Below are 10,289 nucleotides of genomic sequence, written 5' to 3' on the forward strand. Positions count from 1 at the left end.
ACCTGTATGATGACCATGTATGAACCTAACCCTCATTTGTACCCAACATTTTAAAATAAAATAATTTTAAAAAAGAACAACTAATTTTTGAAATAAATCATGATCTTTCTGAAGATGTATGTGATCTGGTGTTTATGTAGTCTTTCATATCACTATGACCCCTAAGGTAGATAATAAATGTTGCAAAACATTTTGTAGACATTTTGTGTTCATCATAAAATTTTTGAGAAATGGGAATTTGGTATATAATCTCTCATTAAATATGCACTTCCTTTTTTACTGTTGCTGAGACGTATCACAAAATATGACAAGTAACAAGATCATTGTAACAAGTATGTTTAGACTGCTGTATATACAATCTACCTCAAGACTGCTCAGCCTCTCTTTTCCCCTGCATATATTTCACTTACAGTCAGTCTATAATTTCACAAGTTTCCTGCTGACCTCACTGACTTGTAGACTGGAAGTTTTATGCATCTCCAAGCCTCAGGCAAGGGTCATATCATAACCTACTTGTACATCTAGTGGCTTGTAGGGGAATCATAATACATCCCTTCTGACACAACTATCTGGGACCAAAAGGAATTAGCTATCCTTGTCCAATCATATCTGAGTATACTTTGTTTCATCAGTGAGCACTTAGCAACCTGTTCCTGGAGGACATTTTATTTGCCTTGCATGTAAAAAGTGTCAGAGGAAAAAAAATAGTTATTATACGGGCTATTGTGATCATCTTTCATATTTCACCATCTGTTAAATTGAAAACTTTTCTCACACATACTTGACAAGACCATGGCAAAAGCTCAAAGTATAGAGTGGTTTTCTATCAGATCCATTCCTAAGGATTACAATGCAACTACTAATAACAACATAAAAAAAATTAAAATTCCGGGATACGTCCTAAAATGGATGGAATGCTGAGACAACAGGAATATAGAATATACCAGAACTTTCTTAGACAAACTAACAAATATGATAACACTTTTTATAGAATCTGAAGATTTAGATTTTATACTGCTCTTTTATCATCAAGTAAGGTGTTTTTCAAAAAATGTTTGCTTTATTAAAATCCTGCTAATCATTTCCCAAATAAAAATCATTTAATTTTTAGGTTATCTTTTTTTAAATTCCCAGTAGAAATCAATCTGTAAAATACAGAAGGTGCCCAAAAAAGTATACATTTTAAGAAAGGAACAAACTGTATTAAAATTGTGATACTCAATATATACCAATAACAAAAGATCAATACAAGTCACATTTGACTTCAAAGCTCTGGGAGGCATGTGACACTTTATTTCAAACATAGTTATTCATGTGTATGAACTCTACTAGGACTTTATTAGGAGACCCCGGAAGAAGGCGTGAGAATTAAGATTTGGGTAGTCAGTCTGTATCCCAAAACCTTGAAAGTCAAATAAATGCCTGGTTTCATATGGTTTATAAAGCACATTTATATCTATGATTTCCATCTGTGAAGTCAGCAGGGGCAAGTATCATTGTTCCCATACTATAGGGAGGGCAATGAGGTTCAACAGAGTGTTATAAGTGGGATGCTTATTTTGGTGCAGCTGATATGTTTTCAGGCATGATTACTTTGGACTGGAAGGAAGTCACCAGATAGCTATAGAAAGGAGACCTGGCTGGGCATGGTGGCTCAAGCCTGTAATCCCAGCAATTTGGGAGGCCAAGGCGAGAGGACTCCCTGAGTCCATGGGTTTGAGACCAGCCTAGGCAACGTGGTGAGACCTCGGCTCTACAATAAATAAAAAAAATTAGCCAGGTGTGGTAGTGTGTACCTGTAGTTCTGGCTACTTGGAAGGCTGAGACAGAAGGATCGCCAGAATCAAGCAGGTCGATGCTGGGGTGGTCGTGATCAGGCCACTGCACTCAAGTCTGGGCAATGGAGTGAGACTCCAACTAAAAAAAAAAAAAAACAACAATAACAACAAAAAACAAGAAAGGAGACCTGAAGTAGATCTTCTGACATGTAGTCTGACACCTTTTTCAAACCAAATTACTCTAAAGGTACTTATGTCTATGATTCAGCTTGGTGCTCACTTTTTTTTTTGGTCGTCCAAGTTGGTCCATCTGAGTGGAAAATTGAATCTAGACCAAGGTTCTTGGAATTGCGAGGAAAAATTTCAACTTAAAATCACTAAGTTAAAACCTTAAACCTGGAAAACAAACCAGTTCAGTGTATTCTGACTTGTTAGATAAATATTTGCAAGTTTACATTTAAACAATAATAAAAACACATTGTCTCCTGGAAAGTTAAATTCAGAGTAATAGTTCTGGGGGAAAGGGAACTTGGAATAGGTGCAAGAATTCTGGGTTTAGAAAGCCATTGCAGTACTTTGAGTTCCATAGAGGCAATGTGAGGGTAAGCGAGACCTGGGTGGGCACTGGGCGACTCTGTGTTGATGAGGAAAATTAAACATGGGCGAAGGAGATCCTAAGAAGTCGAGAGACAAAGTGTCACTATATGCATTCTTTGTGCAAGTTTGTTGGGAGGAGCACAAGAAGAAACCAGATGCTTCAGTCAACTTCTCAGAATCTTCTAAGTGCTCAGAGAGGGGGAAGACCATGTCTGTTAAAGAGAAAGGAAAATTTGGAAGACATGGTAAAGGTGGAAAGCCCACCTTTATGAAAGAGAAATGAAAGAGAAAGAGAAATGAAAGCCTATATCCCTCCAGAAAGGGAAACAAAAAAGCAGTTCAAGGATTCCAATGTCCCCAAGAGGCCTCTTTCGTCCTTTTTCTTGTTCTGAGTATTGTCTCCAAAATCAAAGGAGAACATTCTGGTCTATTCGTTGGTGATTTTTGCAAAGAAACTGGGAGAGATGTGGAGTAACACAGCTGCAGATCATAAGCAGCCTTATGAAAAGAAGGCAGTGAAGCCGAAGAAAAAATACAAAAAGGATATTGCTGCATACCAATTTAAAGGAAAACCTGATACAGCCAAAAAAGGAGTTATCAAGGCTGAAAAAAGAAAGAAGAAGAAAAAAAAACGGGGGGTGGGGGAGGAAGATGAGGAAGATAAAGAAGAAGATAATAAAAGTTGGTTCTAGTGAAGTGTTTTTCTTGTCTATAAAGTATTTAACCTCTTTGTACACAATTCCTTTTAAAGAAAAAAATTGAAATGTAAGCCTGTGTAAGATTTGTTTTTAAACTATATAGTGTCTTTTTTTGTATTGTTGACACACTACTGAATATGTCTCTGGATAGCCCTGTCTTGGTGGTATTTTCAATAGCCATTAACCTTGCCTGTTCAGTATGAAGGTTGTACATTGGCATGGAAATCTAAAGTAGATTCTTCTTGCACAGTACAAATTAATTAAATATGGGGATGGCATTTTTATGTGCGTTTTCAGTTGTCTCTGTTGTAGCTTATATTAAATAATTGTTGTACTGTTGACTGAATACTACTCTGTAAATGCCAAAAAAAATTTATGGGTTTAAATTCTAAATCGGATATACCATGTGGTACGAATTTATGCAGATTCCTTCTATTCTCTACACCTCCAATTCCTATCCATCAAAGAGTTGGGCTCAATGGGCTGGAGGGCCTTCAAGTTGTTATAGTCTTGAATTTTAATATGGGTTTTCCTTTAGTTAACATGTTCTTGTTTTTCTTAAGAGGCTAACCCAGCTCAACACATTGTTTGAAGTGAGACTTTATGTTCACAAAATATTCACGGATAATGCGCTATGGTTATATAATATAACCTACTCTTTTTTTTTTTTTTTTTAACCAAGTTAGCATATTAAAGTGGAAAGAATAGGAGCATTGATGTGAAATTTGGGTTCAAATTCTTTAAAATTGTGTGACTTTGTACAAGTTTCTCCTCCTTTAGGATTTAACTTGCTTAATTATAAAGTAACAAAGTTAATATATCCCTTATAGAGTATTCAGAAGATTATAACCAATGTAAATATAATGCCTATGATATACAGTAGATTCTCATAAAATGGCTGTTATGAACAAAAATCATATGTTGAAGCCCTAACTCACAGTGTGATACCACTTGTAGGTGAGGCCTTTGGGAGGTAATTAGTTTTAGATGAGGTCATGAGAGTAGGGTGCTCATGATAGGATCAGTGTCTTTATAAGAAGAGGAAGAGACCAGAGCTCACATATTCTCCACCATATGAGGATATACCAAGAAGGTTGCAGCCTGCAAGCCAGGAGAAGAGTCCTTATCAGGAAATAAATCTGCCACACCTTGATCTTAGACTTGTCAGCCTTCAGTACTGTGAAAAATAATGTCTATTGTTTAAGCTACCTAGTCTATAGAATTTGTTATAGCATCCTGAGTAAACTAAGACAGTAGCCATTATAAACCAAATGAGAAAACAGAGAGAGATCATCCAGTATGTTGAGTCAGAGCCAAGACTAGAATTTAGCCCGCTGACCCCCCAAACCTCAGGTTCAGCATGTCAGTGTCCACCATCTTTTCCCCAGTGGTGTATCTGAAAGGCAGTTCTTTCTATCACTGAAGATGTCATCTGGAAAAAGACAAACCATCTCTACGAGTAGCCATTTTCTCCTTCCACGATATGGAAAATGTAAACCCTTTTGGCAGACAGACTGCCTGCACACTTTCAGGAGACACAAAGATCCTGGCAAGATCTGTGCTCCAAAATCACCCTTCTCCAATTACAATCCCCCAGGTTCCTCGATTAGCAGGCCACAGCAGCTTCTCTCCACCCGAGCCAGTCTGGGTTGGGGCCTAATGCATCACAGGTGGGTCCTGGCTCAAAACTCTTTCCAGATGGCCTCACAATCTAAGCTTCCCAGCAACCTATTATATTTTGGCTATTCTGGGCTCATTAATGATACCAAAGGACTATGAGTCCTGAGGATGGCAGAGACATACTCTGAAACCAGGACCTTTGAGAGCCCTTGTATATTGGCACACCCACCATAATATATGCATTCATAGGGAGCAAGCATATGCTGACCTTGAGTCTCAAAGGTCACTGTGAGGGGCCCATGAATTTGACATTGTGAATGGTCTGTCTACTTGGGTCACAGAGCAAGTATAAAGAGATCATCTGTGCTCTTACAGAAAATAGCTCTATTGCCGCAGGGCTCTAGAGAGAGTAAGAATATATCCTTGAACTCTAGTAATTGCTGTACCAGTTATTCCTTGGGGGGGGCATGCTTGGGCAATTGTTTAGGAGCACAGGGTGAGCTGCATGGTTTTTAACCCTTTTAGAGCCAGATCCTTTTAGGAAGAGTGTAACATTCTGTTAATTATATCTTTATATTATAAAAATGTCTGACTCTACAAAAGAATTTTCAACTCCCTTCCTAGCTGGAAAGCTTCCCATGTAGATACTGGAAGTTGAGCAAATATCAAATTATTCAAGGGATTTTTAAATTTGTGATATGCTTTTGCAAAAAACAAAGGCAAAAAAAAATCACTATTGGAATCCATGTTTTGGGGTCTCAAGAGCTCAAGCAAAGTGACCAACAAACATAAAAAAATGCTCAACGTCATGAATCATCAGAGAAATACAAATTAAAATCACAAAGAGATATTATATCACACCAGTCAGAATGGCTATTATTAGAAAGTCAAAGAACAACAGATGTTGGTGTAGTTGCAGAGAAAAGGAAATGTTCATTCACTGTTGGTGGGATTGCAAATGAGTGCAACTTCTATGAAAAATAGTCTGGAGATAAAGAACTAAAAATTGAATTACCATTTGACCCTGCAATTCCACTGCTAGGAATCTACCCAAAGGAAAAGAAATCAATATATGAAAAAGATAACTGTATTCTTATGTTCATTGCAGTACTATTCACAATAGCAAAATCATGGAACCAACCTAAGTTACCACCAACAGTTGACCGGATAAAGAACATGTGGTATTATATACACCAAGGAATACTACGCAGCCATAAAAAATGAATGAAATAATATCCTTGGCAGAGACATAGGTGGAGCTAGAAATCATCATCTTAAGTGAACCAACTCATACACAAAAAACCAAACACCACATGTTCTCACTTATATACAGAACTAAATGGCCACAAAGATGGAAATAATAGACATTGGAAACACCAATAAGAGAGAAGGTGGGAAGAGGGTTTAGGTTTCAGAAATTACCTATTGGGTACAATATTCACTATCTGGAGAATGGGTTACCTGAGACCCAATCCCCATCACTACATAATATGTCCATGTAATAAACATGCATGTGTACACTGTGAAACTAAAATAAAAATGAAAGGAAAAAAAAGTCTTATAGAGTCAAGAGCATTAAATTTAAAGTCAATCATCTTTGGATTTAAATCTCAATCCCATCACTTACAAGCATGGGGAATTTGTTGGAGAAACCATTCACTTTTCTGAAAGTAATTATTGGTGAAATTGGGATAATCCCAACATAAAAGTGTATGATTTGTTTTGCTCACTTTCTTGCTCAGGTATTTTTCACCCTCATAAATTCATTCATTTATTTCCTGAGGGCCTGCTCTGTTCCAGGTACCATGTTAAATGATACAAGAAATGCAGTTTAGGAGACAAAACTGATGTTAACACAACAATACTTGTACCTGCTGCTGTGCTAGGCATTGGGCAGAGAGTGGTATATAGTACATCGTCTGTGTGCATGGCTAGTAGGATTTCATGAACATTAATTATACTACAGTGTGACTACTGCTGCAACTGTGTGTTCTGGTACATGGGAGCATGATTGGGCATAGTTGACTCTGCTTGACTGGTTCATTAAGGCCCAGTAAGTAGAAGACAGCGGACCTGGGTTCTGAAGAGGAGTTGGCTGGAAGCATCTGAACAGGGGGCAGTTTATGTCATGCTCATTCTAGAAGAAATGAGTAGCACATACAGACACATTCCTAAAGTTCTCAAAAATACTACATTGCTATTTCTAAAGTTCTCAAAATATATGCGTATGTTACTATTCTTAAAATTTTCAAAAACCAATATATTATTCTCTGCACTTTTCTATACCATTCCCATGCTTACTATGCTATGCTATGCTATTCCATCAGACACAGTAAGTTTAAACACTCCGTATTTCATGTCCCCCAAATGGCAACAAAACAACTATAAGCATTGGTGATGTTGACGTGAACATTCCTTCCAACTAGTGTGGTATAAATTGCTAATTTCTTATTTTTACCCATTTTTTCCCTTCTGCCTTATGAGTAAAACACTGACTTAGTTCTGGCTAAAGATAGAATTTTTTTTTTTTTGGCCTGCTGTTGGCAGGAGGAGGTGGTTGGCAATGAGATGGTTGCTTTATTTTTAAGTTTCTTAATGCAGGTTAAGAAACAACAGGGTTTTCTGGGCTTATATTGCAGAACAGTCATAAGGTTGTAATATATAGCATTGGACATAGACCTAAGAAAATATAATGTGATTCTACCATGAGCCTGGCTCTGTAAGAAGTGTATGTGCGCACGTGCGTGTGTGTGCATCAACTCTTCATTCATAGTACGTGTTCACGTCAAAGCAAGTTGATTACTGTTTCCACCATTCACTCACCCAAAGCCACACAGTTTATTAGGGACAGAACTAAGGTTCAACTTTGGTTCATTCCATTACAAATTGGAATTGGCAGAAGTAGAAATCATGGGAATTAAGGAGACCCTGAACATTTACCATAATACTATAATGGATTGGCAGTAGCGGGATAACTGCCGGGGTTGGTTGGGGAGTGGGAAGGGAGGGATACAACATCAATAAGGGTACCTGATCTCAAACCAGGCAAAGTAGGGACCAAAGGGAGACCCAATCTTTTACCTGTACAATGTCCACTTGTCTACCTAATACTGAATTGTGCCCCGCATCTTTAAAATAAAATATAAATTCAAAATAGAAAAAATAAATAATTTTCTGAAATGTTAAAAAAAAGAAATTGTGATAATTGAGAGACTATACACAAAGCAACAGCAATGGTCTTTGGATGTAGTTGGCACTGAATCTATTTCAGATTTCGTTCACCCTTTTCCATTTACTTTCTGGTATACCAGACTTCAGCAAGATCAAAGCAAATTTGACAGTCAACTTGAGCTCTTTGTAGGATATATGTGTGTGTGTAGTGTGTATTCACACATGCATGAATGAAGTAAAGCAGTGTTCAGAGAACTCTGTGTGGGTATCAAAAAGATGCAGTGCAGGCTCTCGTGTTTATTTGGACTGCCGCAGAGCACGTGTCAGCATCTTGTCACCTGGCCTGGAGAGTGGACCCCTTGATCGGGAACTGGATTCAACAGCCGTTGTGAAATCCAGTTTGGCCCGTGAGCCAGCCGTCTCTTTTTATCCATGTTTGCCTTTGCAGTTTCTATATAGCATTTCTCCTGGACGTCTGGGCCTCTGTACAACGTAAAAATCATGATCAAACAGAGGCCTGAGGGTCAGCTACTAGGCAAGACTCAAACAAGTCACATATGTGTGTGGTTCTCATACATACGTGCACATATGCAGTATAAGGTTGTTCCCAAGAGCTGCTTAAGAAACAACAACTAGGAGCAGAAGAAAGTGGGGGTGCATGTTGTGAGAACAAGTCAGTTGGCAGCTGCTGGATGCAGACCTGGCCTGACCGCACATCTGTGCCTATTCACACCTGTGTATCCTGCTATTGCCTGCCTCTCAGTTTCACTTTAGCACTCATATTTGCCATTTGCTGCCTCCCTGTGTTTACTGCCTCTGTCCCTTCCCCGTGGGATGTCATTCATCTAACTTTTTTTTTTTTGAGTTGGAGTCTCACTCTGTCGCCCAGACTGGAGTGTAGTGGCCACTCCCGGCCACCACAGCCCCGACCTGCTGGGCTCTGGCGATCCTTCCACCTTAGCCTTCCAAGTGGCTGGAACTACAGGCGCTCGCTACTACGCCCGGCTAGTTTTTGATTTATTGTAGAGATGAAGTCTCGCCAAGTTGCCTGGGTGGGTCTCGAACCCGTGGGATCAGGAAATTCACTTGCTTTGGCCTCCCAAAGGGCTCGAATTACAGGCTGAGCCACCGAGCCTGGCCTATTCATCTAACTTTTACACCTATCAAGACTGGATGATCTCTAGCAGCAATGTAGATAAAGGTCTCCTCTTTGCTAAATCATGGCCTCCTGAATAGAAGAGATGTTTTAATGATTGAGATTTCAAAGAACAGAAAAACCCCAAACACAATATGCATATTCAAGAATTTTATTTTAATTTAATGTAATGAAATGTTGGTATTAATAAGAGTATTATGAAATACTCTTATTAATTTAAAAAACAAGTGAGATGGAATATGTAATGCTTTTTAAATAAAATTTTTATGAGCACAGTAAAAACCAAGTTAAAATAAGCTAATATGTTAAACATATACTACTTTTATAAATGGGCTAAAAACAAATTAAACATTATACACAAAAAAATCCATAAAAACTTGAAATCTGAATTTTAAGAGTACAATATTAAGAATGGCATCAATTTCAAATTGATTGAACAAGCAGTGTTTGATGAGGAGATGATTATCGAGTTTTATTAGTTCTTATAGTTCTGGTGCAGAAAAACCTGGATCAAAGCAAAGGGCTGGATGACTTGAAGATGAAGGAGATATTTTATTTTATTTTATTTTTATTTTTTATTTTTTGAGTTGGAGTCTCACTCTGTTACCCAGAATAGAGTGCAGTGGCCGCTCCCGGCGACCGCAGCCTTGACCTGCTGGGCTCCGGCGATCCTTCCACCTCAGCCTTCCGAATAGCTGGAACTACAGGTGCGCGCTACCATGCCCAGCTCTTTTTTTTTTTTTTTTTTTATTGTAGAGATGAGGTCTCACCAAGTTGCCCAGGTGGGTCTTGCCAAGTTGCCCAGGCAGGTCTCGAACCCATGGGCTCAGGCAATCCACTCACCTCAGCCTCCCAAAGCGCGGGATTACAGGCTGAGCCACTGAGCCCGGCTTGAAGGAGCTATTTTATAACTAAGAAGAATCAGAAATGTTTCCTCAGGGAAAAAATGTTTCAATATTTTAAAAAAATCGTTTAAAGAAGTATGATTTTTCAATTTCTTTACTGTTAGTTTTGTATTCTACCTGTTTGTAAGTCTTTCTTCTAGGGTAAGAATCTTGCTAGGTTCTCCAGAGAAACAGCACAAGTAGGAGATTACATATATACATATAATAAGGGGGATGAGGGTGGGAGAGAGAGAGAGAGAGAGAGAGAGAGAGAGAGAGATCTCCCTTCCTCTGCCTTTTGTTGGATATAGGCCCTAAATGGACTGAATGATGCACACTCACCTTGAGTTTCACTACTCAGCCTGCCAACTCAAATGCTAATCTT

The 10,289-nt window shown here is 38.5% G+C and overlaps 1 pseudogene; it reads left to right on the forward strand.

Moving 5' to 3' along the window:
* Nucleotides 1–2,436: 2,436 nt before the first annotated feature.
* LOC103252725 lies at nt 2,437–9,499 on the forward strand (annotated as a pseudogene).
* Nucleotides 9,500–10,289: the final 790 nt, after the last annotated feature.

Source organism: Carlito syrichta, unplaced genomic scaffold, assembly GCF_000164805.1.
Source record: "Carlito syrichta isolate Samal-C Ts95f unplaced genomic scaffold, Tarsius_syrichta-2.0.1 Scaffold64590, whole genome shotgun sequence".
NCBI lineage: Eukaryota > Metazoa > Chordata > Mammalia > Primates > Tarsiidae > Carlito > Carlito syrichta.